This window comes from Corvus hawaiiensis, chromosome 5, assembly GCF_020740725.1.
Source record: "Corvus hawaiiensis isolate bCorHaw1 chromosome 5, bCorHaw1.pri.cur, whole genome shotgun sequence".
Lineage (NCBI taxonomy): Eukaryota > Metazoa > Chordata > Aves > Passeriformes > Corvidae > Corvus > Corvus hawaiiensis.
The window spans coordinates 2,828,337-2,842,440 of NC_063217.1; the positions used below are offsets into that span (position 1 = coordinate 2,828,337).

At 49.7% G+C, this 14,104-nt stretch overlaps 1 long non-coding RNA gene across 2 annotated transcripts in view; it reads left to right on the forward strand.

Moving 5' to 3' along the window:
• LOC125326296 overlaps positions 1–8,149 on the forward strand; it is a 30,748-nt gene extending 22,599 nt beyond the window's left edge. The window contains exon 4 of one of the 2 annotated variants that reach the window (XR_007203749.1): positions 8,047–8,149. This is a non-coding gene — a long non-coding RNA (uncharacterized LOC125326296). Of the gene's footprint in view, positions 1–1,523; positions 1,776–8,046 lie in introns of those variants that run through there. The other variant, XR_007203750.1, reaches the window with a different exon arrangement.
• The last annotated feature ends 5,955 nt before the right edge of the window (positions 8,150–14,104 follow it).

Consider the following 14,104-nt stretch of genomic DNA (forward strand, 5'->3'; position numbering starts at 1 on the left):
CCAGCACAGGGTTTTAAATAGCTCTTAGGAGCAGTGCAGCTTCAGGGGAAGTGCTGAATGTGGTGGGGAGCTTTGGAAAAACAAACCAATCCAGGACCCTCTTCCCTTCCCTGATGCTTTCTCCCAGATTTCTCCTCCATTGCCCTCTCTCAGCAGCTGTGGTGACTGGAGAGCATAAATTATCCTCTCTGTGGCAGGGCAGAACACAACTTCACACCCCCATAACTTGATCCTTGCCTGGTCAGCCGTCAGTCCATGCTTGCCCAGGCTTCTTCCCAGGGGAGATGCTCCATGATTAAATTGCAATGGAGAAGAGGAAGAGCTCAGCAGACTTTGCTGAACAAAGACTCAGCAGGGCTGGACTCTGCCACTGCTCCTGTTTCTCCTTGGTCAGGGGATACCTCTCTGTGTCGGCTGTTTTGGGTGAGGAACTCATCCCAAATCCAGAGATGCTGTTCCTCACTGGGTTTGCCGCCTCCCACCAAATACATGGAGTTGGAACAGGCTGAGGTGACCTTGCAGCAGCCCCTTAGAGGTTCTGCCAAACTTCTCAGAGCAGCAAGTTTTTTTATCATGGAGTCACAGGGCAGCTGGACTGAAGCCTGATCCTGTCACCCTCTATGCTGTGGGTGACTCCAGCATTAGTCAGAACCTTAAGCTCTATCCTGGAGTAAGTGGGGGACCCTAAATGCCCTGAAAGGAATGTCGTTTGCCTTTATCCAAGATACTGATCTTGGTATTTGGTCTTTATCCAAGATATTGATCAGCCAAAGGGCTGCCTGAAGTGGTGGTTTGTGGGTTTTACATATTCACTGAGAAAAGAGAAATACAAACACTGAATAAGACCTCAGAGTTTTTAATTTGGGGCACTGAAGAGGTACCAGCCCCAAAGCCCTGTGCATTTGGAATATATTCAGTGTCTTGCCCTATTGCTGACATCAGCAGCTCGCAACAGGAGAAAGGATTAGCAGGTGCTGGATTTTTGTCTCCTGAGGGTCTGAGAAGTGTGGAAGGCTGTGGTGAGCAAGGGGTGTATATTTGATTTCATTTTTCCTTCCTTTAAAAAAACCCCAAACCAACAAAACAGAAGCAACTGAATGTTGTGTTTAAAAAAGTAACGAAAAGTTGTGCACAAATATCTCAAAAAAAAAAAAAAAAAAAAAGAAGAGAGAGAGAGAGAAAACAGGAAAAAAAAGAAAATATCTCCTCCAGAAACAAGCTGTATCCTCTCCTGCGTCCCGGTGCTGAGCAAAGATGACAGGTCCCTTGCCCTGACAAAACACCAGTGGTAGGTCTCAGAACAGCATGTTGAGACACCAGTTCCTCCAGGAGGTTTCTGATTCATTCACAGGCCCGGAATACATGGTGTGCTTCAACCACTGGGCAGGCTTGTGCTGTCAAGTTTTCATTCCTCCCTGTGGTTTTGGCGGCGGAGGAAGCTGGAAATCGGGATTACTCGATATTCCTCTGCCCAGCTCCACATCATCCTGCTCTTTTCCCACACAAGTATCTCCTTTTAACAGAGCACCAGTGCCAATTGGAGACATCAGCCTTTCTTCAGGGCTTCAGAGCTGCCTGGAGACAAACCAGAGGTGGGCAAGACAAACCTTGGTGGTGGCTGGAGCACTTGGACCTTGTCTCTAAAATTGGGTGATGGCTTGGACAGCAATAAGAGAACAAACTTTTATTTTTCAGGGCATTTTGCTGAATTTTTCTCAATCACAGCCTGGTCCTATGAAGATTCAGCACTCTTAAAACTGGCCTTGCTTGGCACATCATGGGGTTGGTCTTCCAGTGAGTCAAGCCTCTGTCTCCAGAGGCAGCTGGGATGGATTCTCCATGTTCTAGGATGGTTTTCTGTGATGTGAGTGCCCATCAGAGCTGGGCTGTGGTACCCTTCCCTCTAGGGAGATGCTCCAAGCAGGGCATTGAGATAGAGCTGAGCATTTGGGATAGGAAGGGCAAGGAATAGGGGGCAAAGAAAAAGTTTCCGCTCATTCATTGCACTCGATGACCTTAAAGATCTTTTCCAACCTAAGCTGTTCCACGATTCTATGATCCCTTCTCAAGGGCATCTCCCACCTGCATCCTGCTGAGGTGGAGGCTGCTGCAAGCTCAGCACAGGCCCCAGGAGCGCTGTTTTCACCCCCTTCCTCCCAACACCGGGCAGCCATGACTCCATACCCTTGGCAAATCCCAGATTTGAGGAGGAGAGGGATTTCACACAGATTTGGAGATGGAGAGCTGTAGTTTCACCCTTCCTTGTGTCTCCTCTCTCAGTCTGTCATCACTGACAACGTGTTTGATTGGCCTTCAGGATGTTCACATCCTGCAGAGAGGGGCTTCCCTTCCTCCCTTCCTTAAAGGTGTTTTATAAAAAAGATGAGGACAGACTTCTCAGTAGTGCCTGCTGTGACAGGACAAGGAGTTGTTGCCCTGAGAAGCTGTGGCTGTCCCATCCCTGGAAGTGTCCGAGGCCAGGTTGGAGCACTGCTGGGATAGTGGAATGTGTCCCTGCCCATGGCAGGGGGGTTGGATTCCAGGACTTTCAATATCCCTTTCCAACCCAAACCATTCCATGATTCTTCCTCTCTGAGAGAAGCAGAAACTCCTCTCGGACTTGTGGGCTGCACTCAAAACATCCCCAAGAAGATTTCTCAAGTTGCCAAGACCTTCTCTCATTCCCCTGGAGCCTTTGTATCCCTTAACCTGACTGCTTCAAAACCATCCCCACCAGGCCAGATCTGTCAACAAGATAAGGCTGTCAGGGCTGCTGATAAGAGCCCAGCACCCCCAGTTCCAAGGGACATTTGCTGTGGGGATGGTTTTTAGGGCAGGTTTTCATTATGTGGAAAGCGTGTATCCAAGCCGTCCTGCAGGGTGGCGTGGTGCCTGTATTTACAGTGCTGGCAGCTTTCAATAGCAATCTATTTTTAATGAATCCAAGCTGGAATGTGGTGCCTAAACCCTTGATTTAAGGCAGATTTCTAAAGGGAAGATTTACGCAAATTTGCTTGATTGGAAATTAATTACTGCAACAGTCAAGTTCAGCTCAAGTAATCTCGCAGAGACGGCCGCAGGAGTCAGATAATTCATGTTGGAGAGGAGACATCAATTTATGTTCCTTACATTTCCATCTGGAGGGTTTCCTAATTCTAGAGCGAGCAGGAGGCATCACAGACAAAGCAAAGGGTGAAGGGGTCTGGTGGCAAACTGGGTCTGCTTGGGGGGACCTGGTGATCTTGGAGCTCTTTTCCAGCTTAAAAATTCTGCAGTTCTAGGTCATTCCCCAAAACCCTCCCGGGAGAGCCATTGTGCCACTGAGTTATGGCACAAAACTGGGTTTCGAAAAGGGTGAAATATTCCAGACACTGTTGGTTCTTCAGCTCTGCTGGATGCTCCTGTGAAGGGGGTCTTTGAGGGTCCAGGTGTGAGAGGAAAAACATTTGTTGGTCTTGGTGAGGGAAATGCTTTGATTTGCAAGTGGGATTTTTTTACTTATAAATCTTATTTTGCTGTGAGGAGCCCTTATCAGATTTGGGAAGGCTCTGTTGGGCTCTGGTCCTGCTTGCATTTCACAGATCCTCTCCCATTTCCTAAACAGCTAAATTTGGGGAATGGGAGAGGAACTGAGCCAGCTCTGGAGCTCAACAGGTGATGGGGACATGAAATGTTTGAAGTCATCCCGCATTGCAGCAGTGCCCTTGGCCACATAAGTTGATTATTTCCTATCTAATTGCACTCCAGTCCTTAAAGTATCATAGGAAAGCAGAAGCTTGGTGTGTTACAAAGATGGGAGTCCCTCACCCTTCCAGTCAGGGCTTGGAAACTTGATATTTCATTTATTTATGGCTGGACTGAGACATGGGGCTCTCTCTTCTCTCCCTGTGCAGCTTAATGAATCATATTATTACAGAATGAATCACAGAATGGTTTGGATTGGTAGGGACTTGAAAGACCATCCTGTTCCAATCCCACTACCACAGGCAGGGACACCTTCCACTACCCCAGGTTGCTCCAAGCCCCATCCAGCCTGGCCTTGGACACTTCCAGGGATCCAGGGGCAGCCACAGCTGCTCTGGGCACCCTGTGCCAGGGCCTCCCCACCCTCACAGCCAGGAATTCCTTCCCAGTATCCCATCTGTCCCTGCCCTCTGGCAGTGGGAAGCCACTCCCCATTGTCCTGTCCCTCCATCCCTTGTCCCCAGTCCCTCTCCAGCTCTCTTGGATCCCCTTTAGGCACTGGAAGGGGCTCTAAGATCTCCCTGGAGCCTTCTCCAGGCTGGCCACCTCCAGCTCTCCCAGCCTGGCTCCAGAGCAGAGGTGCTCCAGCCTTCAAATCCACTTGGTGACCCTCTGGCGTCGCTCCCATCTCCTCACCATGACCAGGGAGCCCCAGCACTTCATGGATTATGCACCCTTAACGCCAGCTCTGGGACAGGTTGGGTTGCCAGTGAGCATCTTCAGAAAGCCTGTGGGACATGTTAGCTCCATTCCTGACCTGGAAAGCCTCTGGCTTGGATTTTCCCGAGGATCCAAAGCTGCCGCTATTCATTCGGGCATCGCTGTGGCTGATCCCAAGGCAGGAGGGAGCTGCCAGGGAGCAAAGAGCGGGGACAAGAGGATCAGGTTGGGAAAGCCGGCGGTGTCCTGGCGGGGTGCCTGCCCTCAGCCCGTCCCTCCCAGTCGGGAATGATTAACGAGGCTCGGTTCTCCTCCTTTCCCCGCCGCTCCCGCGGCGCTGTCCGGGCTGTGCTCGGGGTTTTCTCTTGTTCTCCCGCCTCGAACGCAGCTCCCGTGACGCAGAGGGAGGCTCTGGCTCCATCACTTCAGCTGTTTTCTCAGCCTCTCCGCTGCCTCCCACGCTCCAAGTCCCTTTCCCCCGCCTTTCTCACCGTGTTGTGCTTCAGGAAGCAGAGCCGGGATAGGAAGGATGCTCCGAATCTCGGCAGTGCTGAAGGCTCCGTTTCCCTTTGAAGCTGCCTTGTTTTTCCAGCCTTTTCCAGTTTGCTGTTGATCTATGTGACATCCCTTCTCCCCTACCAAACGCACTTCAGGAATTTCTCTGATCCTTTCCGTAGCCAGAGGGGAGAGCAGAACATGTCATCCCTTCTCCTCTCAAAACTCAGTCAAGAAAATGCTCCTAACTGAGCTGTCGCACTCTGGGACTCGGAATGGCACCACATGGGTGGTTATCGAGGTTCCCCTGTTTGCCCACAGCCATCAAGAGCTTCATGGCCATTGTGGCTGCAGACCATGGGCTGGGAGCTGCTGAAACCCCGGCCAGCTCCTTGAGGGATTTCTCTGAGGAAGAGATGCTGGGTTTGATCCCAGAAATCCATCTTGTTAAAACGGTTGGCATCCCACTGAGGTCCAGCTCTAGCCCAGTGCAGTGTGATTAATACCTGAAAAAGTAGCTGTTTGCAAATAAGGACATTAAAATAGTCATTTGTCCTGGACTGAAATGTCACTTTGCCCATTCTCTGCCATGGGACAATAGGGAAAATACAGGAATGTTGTTGTGATGCTTTCCTAAATACAGGCTGAAAGAGTTGGGGCTGTTCAGCTGGAGAAAAGAAGGCTCCGGGAAGACCTTCCAGCACCTTCCAGTACCTAAAGGGGGCTTACAAGAAGACTGGAGGGGGAGTTTGGACAAGGGATGGAGTGACAGGACAAGGGGGAATGGCCTTAAGCTGAATGAGGGCAGGGTTAGATGGGATATTGGGAAGGACTTCTTCCCTGTGAGGGAGGTGAGGCCCTGGCACAGCGTGCCCAGAGAAGCTGTGGCTGCCCCTGGATCCCTGGAAGTGTCCAAGGCCAGGCTGGACGGGGCTTGGAGCAATGTGGGATAGTGGAAGCTGTCCCTTCCACTGGAATTGAGATGGATTGAGATATTTAAGGTCCCTTCAACCCAAACCATTCCATGTTTCTATGAGACTCTCCCAGCCTCTAACCATTTGTTTAGGATCTTCCCAAACCAGAGTTCATGTGTTTGATATCCTTAGTCGCATTCTTCTTCCCCGAATTCTCCCATCACTATTGGAACACATGCAAGGCACGGATACTTATCTGGCGACCCAAATTCTGCCCCTACCTTGCCCCCGGTTACCTCAGTGATGCTTCCAAGTCACCAGGAAAGATTCCTGCCCTCCAGCTTGGGATGCTGAGGTCTAACCCACCATGGTGCTGGGCAGTCGGAAGGATCCAGATTTTTCTGGAAGAGAACGTGGGATTCAGTCAGTGGCAGCTCTCCTCCAGTTTCTTGGAACTGCCAAGAGGCTTTGAAACACCTTGGGGGACAAACAGATGGAGAACACCACAGAGCACAAACTGCATTTTCTAAGGAGACCTGGATAGGAATAAATAATGGGGATATTAGCATTGAGGAGGAGACAAGCATTTTGTTTTCCTACCACAGGATGCCATGGGTACAACGAGTAACACAGAACATTAAATTTGCTTCCAGAAAGTGGCTGACAGCATCGCTTTCTGCTAATTAAAGTAATTCTGGGTAGCTTTTTCTTGCTTGAAATTCGGCAGGGTAATTTAATCATATTTAGGTCACTCTCAATGCACACACTGCATTTAGCAGTGCAGGCTTTTTTTGACTAATGTGGTTGTCTCTGCCTGCACTCATGAATATCTACAGATTTTTTCTTTGTAGATAAATGTATCCCAGAATGAGAGATGAAAGATGAAATCTTGAGAATTGCTGATGGTTGTTCTCGTCAAGGAACAGAGACTCCCCTTAGAGCTCGAGGAAGGGAAGGGTGGCCTATATTTTGTGTGGGAGATCACGAATAGTTTTGCACAGACACAAAGACGGTGTTTTCTCTTTTGTTGTTCACCGTGCTCTAATTAGTCCAGCATTAATGGGAATTAAGTGTCCTATTTAGCTGGAGTAAGTGCCCATGCTAATGTTATTAGTGCAGGCAGCTGCAGTTGATATTCCTGAGCACGGGGGCTCTGGCTCCCTCGGAGGGATTCTCTCCTTGTTGAGGAATCCAGAATTCCACGCGGGCACCACAGGGTTTCACGTGGCTTCACCTTCTCACTCAAGGAGCTCTGCCATCTCTGGGAAGCTGAAGGGGAACAGGAGAGAACAGGGGTTTCAGCAGGTTTGTGACACTTGGATTCCCATCAGAGTTTCACAAAGGAAATGGAAGGAAACATACAGGGCCTGAGGGACAACAAGGACAAAAAGCAAACAGACCCTGACCTGGTGTGAATAAAGCATTTCCTACACCTCAGAAATTCTTAGCCAGCACCAGAGAGTCCAGGGATAGAAGGATGTCAAAACTTTGTTGTCCCGTGATCCATTGAGTACAGTGAGTGCCCTGTCCCCAAGAGGAAAGAAGGGGATGATGAGAGAAATAGAGGAAAAAAAGATGATAAGCACAGTGGTCCATCCCCTGCAGCAATCAGCAGGTTAGAGCTCCAGGCCCAGACATGACAGCTCAAACATGAAATTTATTGCCAGTGGAAGAGTTATCCTCCAGAAATTTCATCACCACCCCAAAAGCCTGTGGAAAAGGTTCCCTGTGAGGGGGGTGAGGCCCTGGCACAGGTGGCCCAGAGAAGCTGTGGCCACCCCATCACTGGAAGAGTCCAAGGCCAGGTTAGATGGGGCTTGGAGCAGCCTGGGCCTGGCAGGGTGTTGGAACAAGATGGAACAAGGTCCCTTCCAAGCCAGAACCATTCCAGGATTCCATGATAATCATGTCCTCCTCGATATGCAAGACACTGAGTTCCAGCAGATCCCACTCCATGTGAGAACAGTGCTCACGTGTGTCTGTCTGCTCAGTGCTGCACCTTTTGTATCTGGGAGTTAAATTAAACCAGCACCCTCCCACGTTGCCATGGACTCACATCTTGGCTGGATGGCTCAGGTGACAACCTGTCATTTAAGGAGGTTTACTGCTGTCCTGTAACACAATCAGGGTGAAAATTAATTGAATTTTGCAAATAGCACTAAAAGTTGTTCCTTTCTGAGCTTTCTGCACCGTTCAGCAGCAAGGGCTTATGGCTTTTCCCATCCCATGCCAGGTCCCCTGAGGGTGGACGATGATTTTCTGCAGCTGTGGTACCTCAGGGAATCTTTTGCCCAGCTAAAAACCTTCCAGTGAGAAGTAAAACACTTTTTCCAGGAAACGGGAAAAAATAAAAGATTTGTCAATATCTTTAGTCTGGTTGTGTTCTTTGTATTATTGTAGAAACTCAAAAGCACCAGTGGAGGACTCAGGCAGACCTGTGCTAATTTATGGGATGGAAGGACAGTCCCTGTCCCAAATTGCCCTACAATTGATGTGCCAGACAAGAGACTCTCAAATGGTTTTTCAGGAAGGTTCCTGACTGCTTCCACTGATAACCAGACACCTTTGCTGGTGGGTGTCACAGGTTTTTCATCCAATTTATAGGGCTGGAAAACACAAAGACCATGGCAGTGCCTCATATTTACAGCCAAGAGCAGCCTCTCTCTCCTGCTGGCAGATTGATCCCGTGGGTTAAAACCCTCTGGAGCTGCAATCACCACATGCATGTCCCTGTGTTGCCAAGGCAATCTCAGCATTCACTCTGGGAATCTGGACACACATGGCTTTGTCTTCTGGCTCTGAAACGCTTCCTAAAGCTACCTCCAATCTACTTTTTCCAGGCACGAGTCTTTGGAAAAGGCAAATTTCTGCACTCAGATGGGAAGTCCTTAATTTATAGAATGATTTAACTCTGCTGGAGTTCTCCGAGCTTTAATTCGTCAGTGACATGGGAAAGGCCAGAGTGTCCCAGAACCAGTGGCCAGCCTTACTCCAGACCCTGCTTTGGACATTAATCATTCCCAGCTGCTTCAAAGAAAGATGGAAGAAACGCTCCACTTGATAAATTATGCAATTTTCCCACAGGAGAAGTTTCATTCTAATGGGCTGTTGGTAGCTTGTTTGTGCTCTGCAGCATGAGAATTGATATCCCTTTTCAGACCAATCTAGCAGAGCTGTAGATTCTCCAAAACAGAGATAAATGCCATTTTCTTTCTCTCTTTTTTTTTTTTTTTAATATTTTTTGCAATCTTTCTAACCTCTGAGCTTGCATAATTGCTCTTGGTGATGAGTTCCACAGCTTAATTAGGCATTGTAATCACACGGTTTAAATTGATGAGGTGCTCTGGTTGCCTTTGAACCGAGTTGGATGGGTTTGGGTTTTTTTCTAGACATGATGAAAACAGTGGAGAACGGGATTCCCAGCCTGCTCATCCATCATTTTGTGTCTTCTGCATGTCACCTCTTCTCTCTTTCTGCTCTGTGCAACCCCCAAGGCAGGGAAAAGCCTTTCCCTGTGTCCTGATCTAAAATCCTTTCAAAACATGGGAAGAAAAATCCACCTTTCTCCACAGAGGAAGAGAAACCCTTTTCTTCCAGCTTTTTCCTTTGAAAGAAGGAGGAGAGAGAGGGAAACTGCATTCAGACTTAATCATCCCATTTTATTTTGACTTCTGGGCTAAATTGAGTCAAAACAAGATGAAGCAAGATGCTGTGAAGATAAAATAATGATTAAAAAAAAAATCCCAACAGTTGATGAGATCAAAAAAGGAGACAGTTTTCAAACGTCCACCTTAAAATTAATTTTATTTTTATAGAGATTTTAAATATCCGGAGGAACAAATATCCTGTTGCTCAGGAAGCCCAGGCTAAAAGCACCAAATATTCCTATCAGGAGATAGGATGAATTATGTGGTGGTTGAGAAAACTTATTGGGGCTCAGGGAACGTGGATTTATTTCCTGTCAGGGTTACAAATACCCTCAGTAGCTCTGAACAAGCCACTGGGAAATAAATCTTAGCAGGGATTTAAACATCCCAGTCCTGAGCGCTTCATTACCCTTTTTTGAGGTGTTTACTGCCTGCAACGGGACTGAATTCCCAGAGAGAAGGGAATGTGGGCCAGGGAAAACATCCATATGGGAACAGCAGATTTGGAGTCTCGCAGATTTTCTCATTCAACATTCCTTCTTCAACACTTTCCTGAAAAAAACTCATCCTTCCAGTCTCCTCACAACACAAGGAAGCAAAAAAGGGAGAGATTTGAGAGGCTGGGAGAGATTTTTTAGGGGGGAAGAGGTTGTGATACAAGAAATCTCAGGGGTCTCTTTGCTTTAGATTAATGTGGTTTTTATTTATTGGGTCTTTGTTGAGTTCTGTCTGTGATTCCTGCAGGTAAAATCATGGAATCATTGTGGTCTGGCTTGGAGGGGACCTTAAAGATCATCCAGTTCCACCCCCTGCCATGGGCAGGGATCCCTTCCACTATCCCAGCTGGCTCCAAGCCCCGTCCAACCTGGCCTTAGGAATTCCAGGGATCCAGGGGCAGCCACAGCTCCTCTCAGGGCAATCACAACTTCCAGCCGAAAACATGAAAAACCGTTCTTTCCTGTCCAGCTGCAGGATTTTCTGTGCACTGAGGCAGCAGGAATATGGATCCTACCTCTCCTCAGATGCTTTGCAGACCAGAGGGGAGGTTGTGCTCAGTTACACGACGAACACAACATCAGCCCTGCAGCTCATGCTGCAGAAATTGCAGGTGGGCTTTAAATACTGCCACAACTGTTTTGTGCTGATGGATTTTTCATACTGGAAGAGCATCCTTGGGCACAAAGATGACCCATAAAGTTGGGCAGCAAAGGAAAATCAAACTACTCTCCCACTGTGACGCGGCTCTTTCCCGCTCCCATGGAGGTTTGGCATGGCCAGGACCAGGTGCCACGTCTGGGAGAGCGTCTCAACCCTTATCCCACCCGCCAAGAGCAAACCAACATTCAATTTTCAGGCACTGGATCTCAGCTGGAGGTTGGAGGTTGAGACCTGACTTGATGGTCGAGGCAGAACTTTGGAATCAGGGAATATTTCTTCCGAAAGAGCGCTGTGTCCTGGAGTGCTGTGTCCAGCTCTGGGATCCCCAACATCAGAAGGACGTGGAGCTGCTGGAGCAAATCCAGAGGAGGCCATGGAGATGCTCCAAGGGCTGGAGCCCCTCTGCTCTGGAGCCAGGCTGGGAGAGCTGGGGGTGCTCACCTGGAGAGGAGAAGGCTCCAAGGAGAGCTCAGAGCCCCTTCCAGAGCCTAAAGGGGCTCCAGGAGAGCTGGAGAGGGACTGGGGCCAAGGCCTGGAGGGACAGGACGCAGGGAATGGCTTCCCAATGCCAGAGGGCAGGGATGGATGGGATATTGGGAAGGAATTCCTGGCTGTGAGGGTGGGGAGGCCCTGGCACAGGGTGCCCAGAGCAGCTGTGGCTGCCCCTGGATCCCTGGAAGTGTCCAAGGCCGGGTAGGATGGGGCTTGGAGTAACCTGGGCTGGTGGAAGGTGTCCCTGCCCATGGCAGGGGGTGGAATGAGATGGGCTTTCAGGTCCCTTCCCCCCCAGGCCACTCTGCCATTCCAGGATTCTCTGCCTCCAGCTGTGTAATGCAAAGCAGAGCTGTGGGACAGGGCCCTGCTGTGGGCTGAGCAATGTCTCCTGCCTGCAGATGAGGGCTGGGGCTGTTCCCTCTCACTCAAGGGTCATTTAATTTGAAACTTGCTGCTCTGTCAGGGCCCAGGGCCCCTGACCCCCTGGGGACGGTGAGACCCCTCTGTTTCCTGAGCTCTGCACGTCCAGGCCATGCCAAGGAACTCGGCTGGGCCGGGCTCAGGAGGCTGTTTTGAATCTTGCCCTTTTTCTTGTGGGATTGCATCGGGGCAGAAGCGAATCCAGAGATGCTCTTTGATGCTGCTCTCGGATCCTGCGCTGCCAATGTGCTGAGGGCATGGGCAGCGGGCACAGTGACACCAAAATAAGTCAAATATTTCTCAGGAATGGGGTGGGGACATCAGCAAAACCTCTGCCTTATGCAATTGCCAGCAGCATTACAGCAGATTTAAAGCAGCTGCTGTTGGCTTTCCCTCTTCCCTTTCATAAACTGGTTGTTTGTCTGTTTGCTTGGGGCTGGAGGGGCGGGAAGAAAGGAGGTGTGGGATGTGGGGAGCACAGAGATGGTCAAGTGAGGGGATGGTGCCCAAATCTTCCAAAAAAGATCAGAAAATAGATAGGCAGTGTGAAGCTTGGCCAAGCTGACACGGACAGGAGTGGTTTTGTCATCCCAGGCAAAGAGGGTGAGCTTGGGATGTCCATGGAAGGCCCTAAACAAGGATTAGTAGGGCTGAGCCAAAAGGGATATTCCTGGAAACATCAGCAGGAGAGGAGCAGGATGTTGCCTTCAAGGCGTCAGCTGCCAGCAACTGAGGTGTAGGATGAAAAAAAGGCCTTTGCTTCCTCAAGCAAACAGAATGAGGAGTCTGATTGTTTTTTATTTTAAATTTTTTTAAGTAGCAAAGAGTGGAATGATGAGATTTGGACAGAGCCTGGGTTGGGGGTTTGGGGAACTGGAGTGGCTCTAGGGCAGTGCTGGGGTGGTGACCACAGGTGGCAGAGGGGAGTGACCTTACTGAGGCTGGGTTTGGCTTTGCTGGGCCTGGCCTGCGAGGTGAAAAGCTCCGTGAGAATTGAAGTGGAGAATGGGATGGTGCAAGAACCATGGGAGCCTCACAACAAGACATTGAGAGGCTGGAGAGTGTCCAGAGAAGGGAATGGAGATAAGGAAGGGGCTGGAGCACCAGGAGAGGCTGAGGGAGCTGGGAAAGGGGCTCAGGCTGGAGCAAAGGAGGCTCAGGGGGGACCTTGTGGCTCTGCACAAGTCCCTGACAGGAGGGGGCAGCCGGGGGAGTCGGGCTCTGCTCCCAGGGAACAGGGACAGGAGGAGAGGGAACGGCCTCAGGCTGGGCCAGGGGAGGCTCAGGTTGGATATTTGGAAAAATTTCTTCATGGAAAGGGCTGTCCAGCCCTGGCACAGCTGCCCAGGGCAGTGTTGGAGTCCCCATCCCTGGAGGGATTTAAAAGCCGTGTGGATGTGGCACTTGGGGATGTGGGTCAGTGGTGGCCTGGGCAGTGCTGGGGGAATGGTTGGACTGGATGATCTCAGTGGGCTTTTCCACCCTAAATAATTCTGTGATTCCACAAGGCTCCTGCAGCAGGGAGGGAAGATGGGATGCCCTTGTGCATGAAGAGGAAAAGGGCAAGAGCTGGGGTGAGGGAAGGAGGGAAGATAACAGAAGGAATGCAGGTGGCACAGGAAAATCTACAAGCCAGCACTTGAGCCTCCTCTCTTCCCTGCAAGCAGGAAAATTCCCCAATTTCAGACACAGCAAGGCTTTCCCTTTACCTCTTTGAGCAGCCTGCTGGAAACTCTGCAGGATGAGAGAAATCCCCATTACCAAAGAACAGCAGTGCCTACACATGCAGAGCACCTGCCTGGGGGTTTGTCCTGTGGGAAAACTGGGATGCATTTTCCATCTCACCCCAGAAAAACCATCTCTAACACAAAGCACTGTAGGAATAGCCTGGGCTGTAGCTTCAAAACTCAGCTGTTAAGAGGAATGGTTGGATACCTCTGACCCAGGCCCTTTCCCAATCCAATATACTCCCTTCAGCCACATACTGCTGCCTTTATTGAGCCCAAATGCTTACCAGCTTCTTTCTATTCAAATAATACCAAAAACATGCTCATCCAAGGGTCAGCATGGCTTAATATATAACCAGGATTTCAGCAAACCCCAGGAGCAATCAAGTCATCACTCAAGTAGAAACAGTCCAACCAGATATCCACAAAGAAGCCTTTTCCATCATTCCAGGAAACAGTCCCTCAGCTGTCTCCAGCAATCCTATTGTGAATAGATGTCTTTTGCCACTTTCCCAGAACATCCATAAAAGCAGGGGGTTTCAAATCCGGAGAGGGTGGCGCTGTTAAACCAAGATTCAGAGTCTCAGTGGAGGCAAAGGAATTCCCTGCCATCCATCCCTCTCCCTTCAACTGGGGTGGAATGAGCTCCAGCCCTGCCAGTGATCCTCACGGTGTGAGACAATGGAGGTCTTTTGGGTTTCTTGTCATAGAATCATAGAATCCTTCAGGTTAGAAAAGACCTGTAGGATCATGGAGTCCATCCATTCCCCCAGCACTTCCAAGGCCACCTCTGACCCATGTGCCCAGGTGCCACATCCACACATCTTTTAAATCCCTCCAGGGA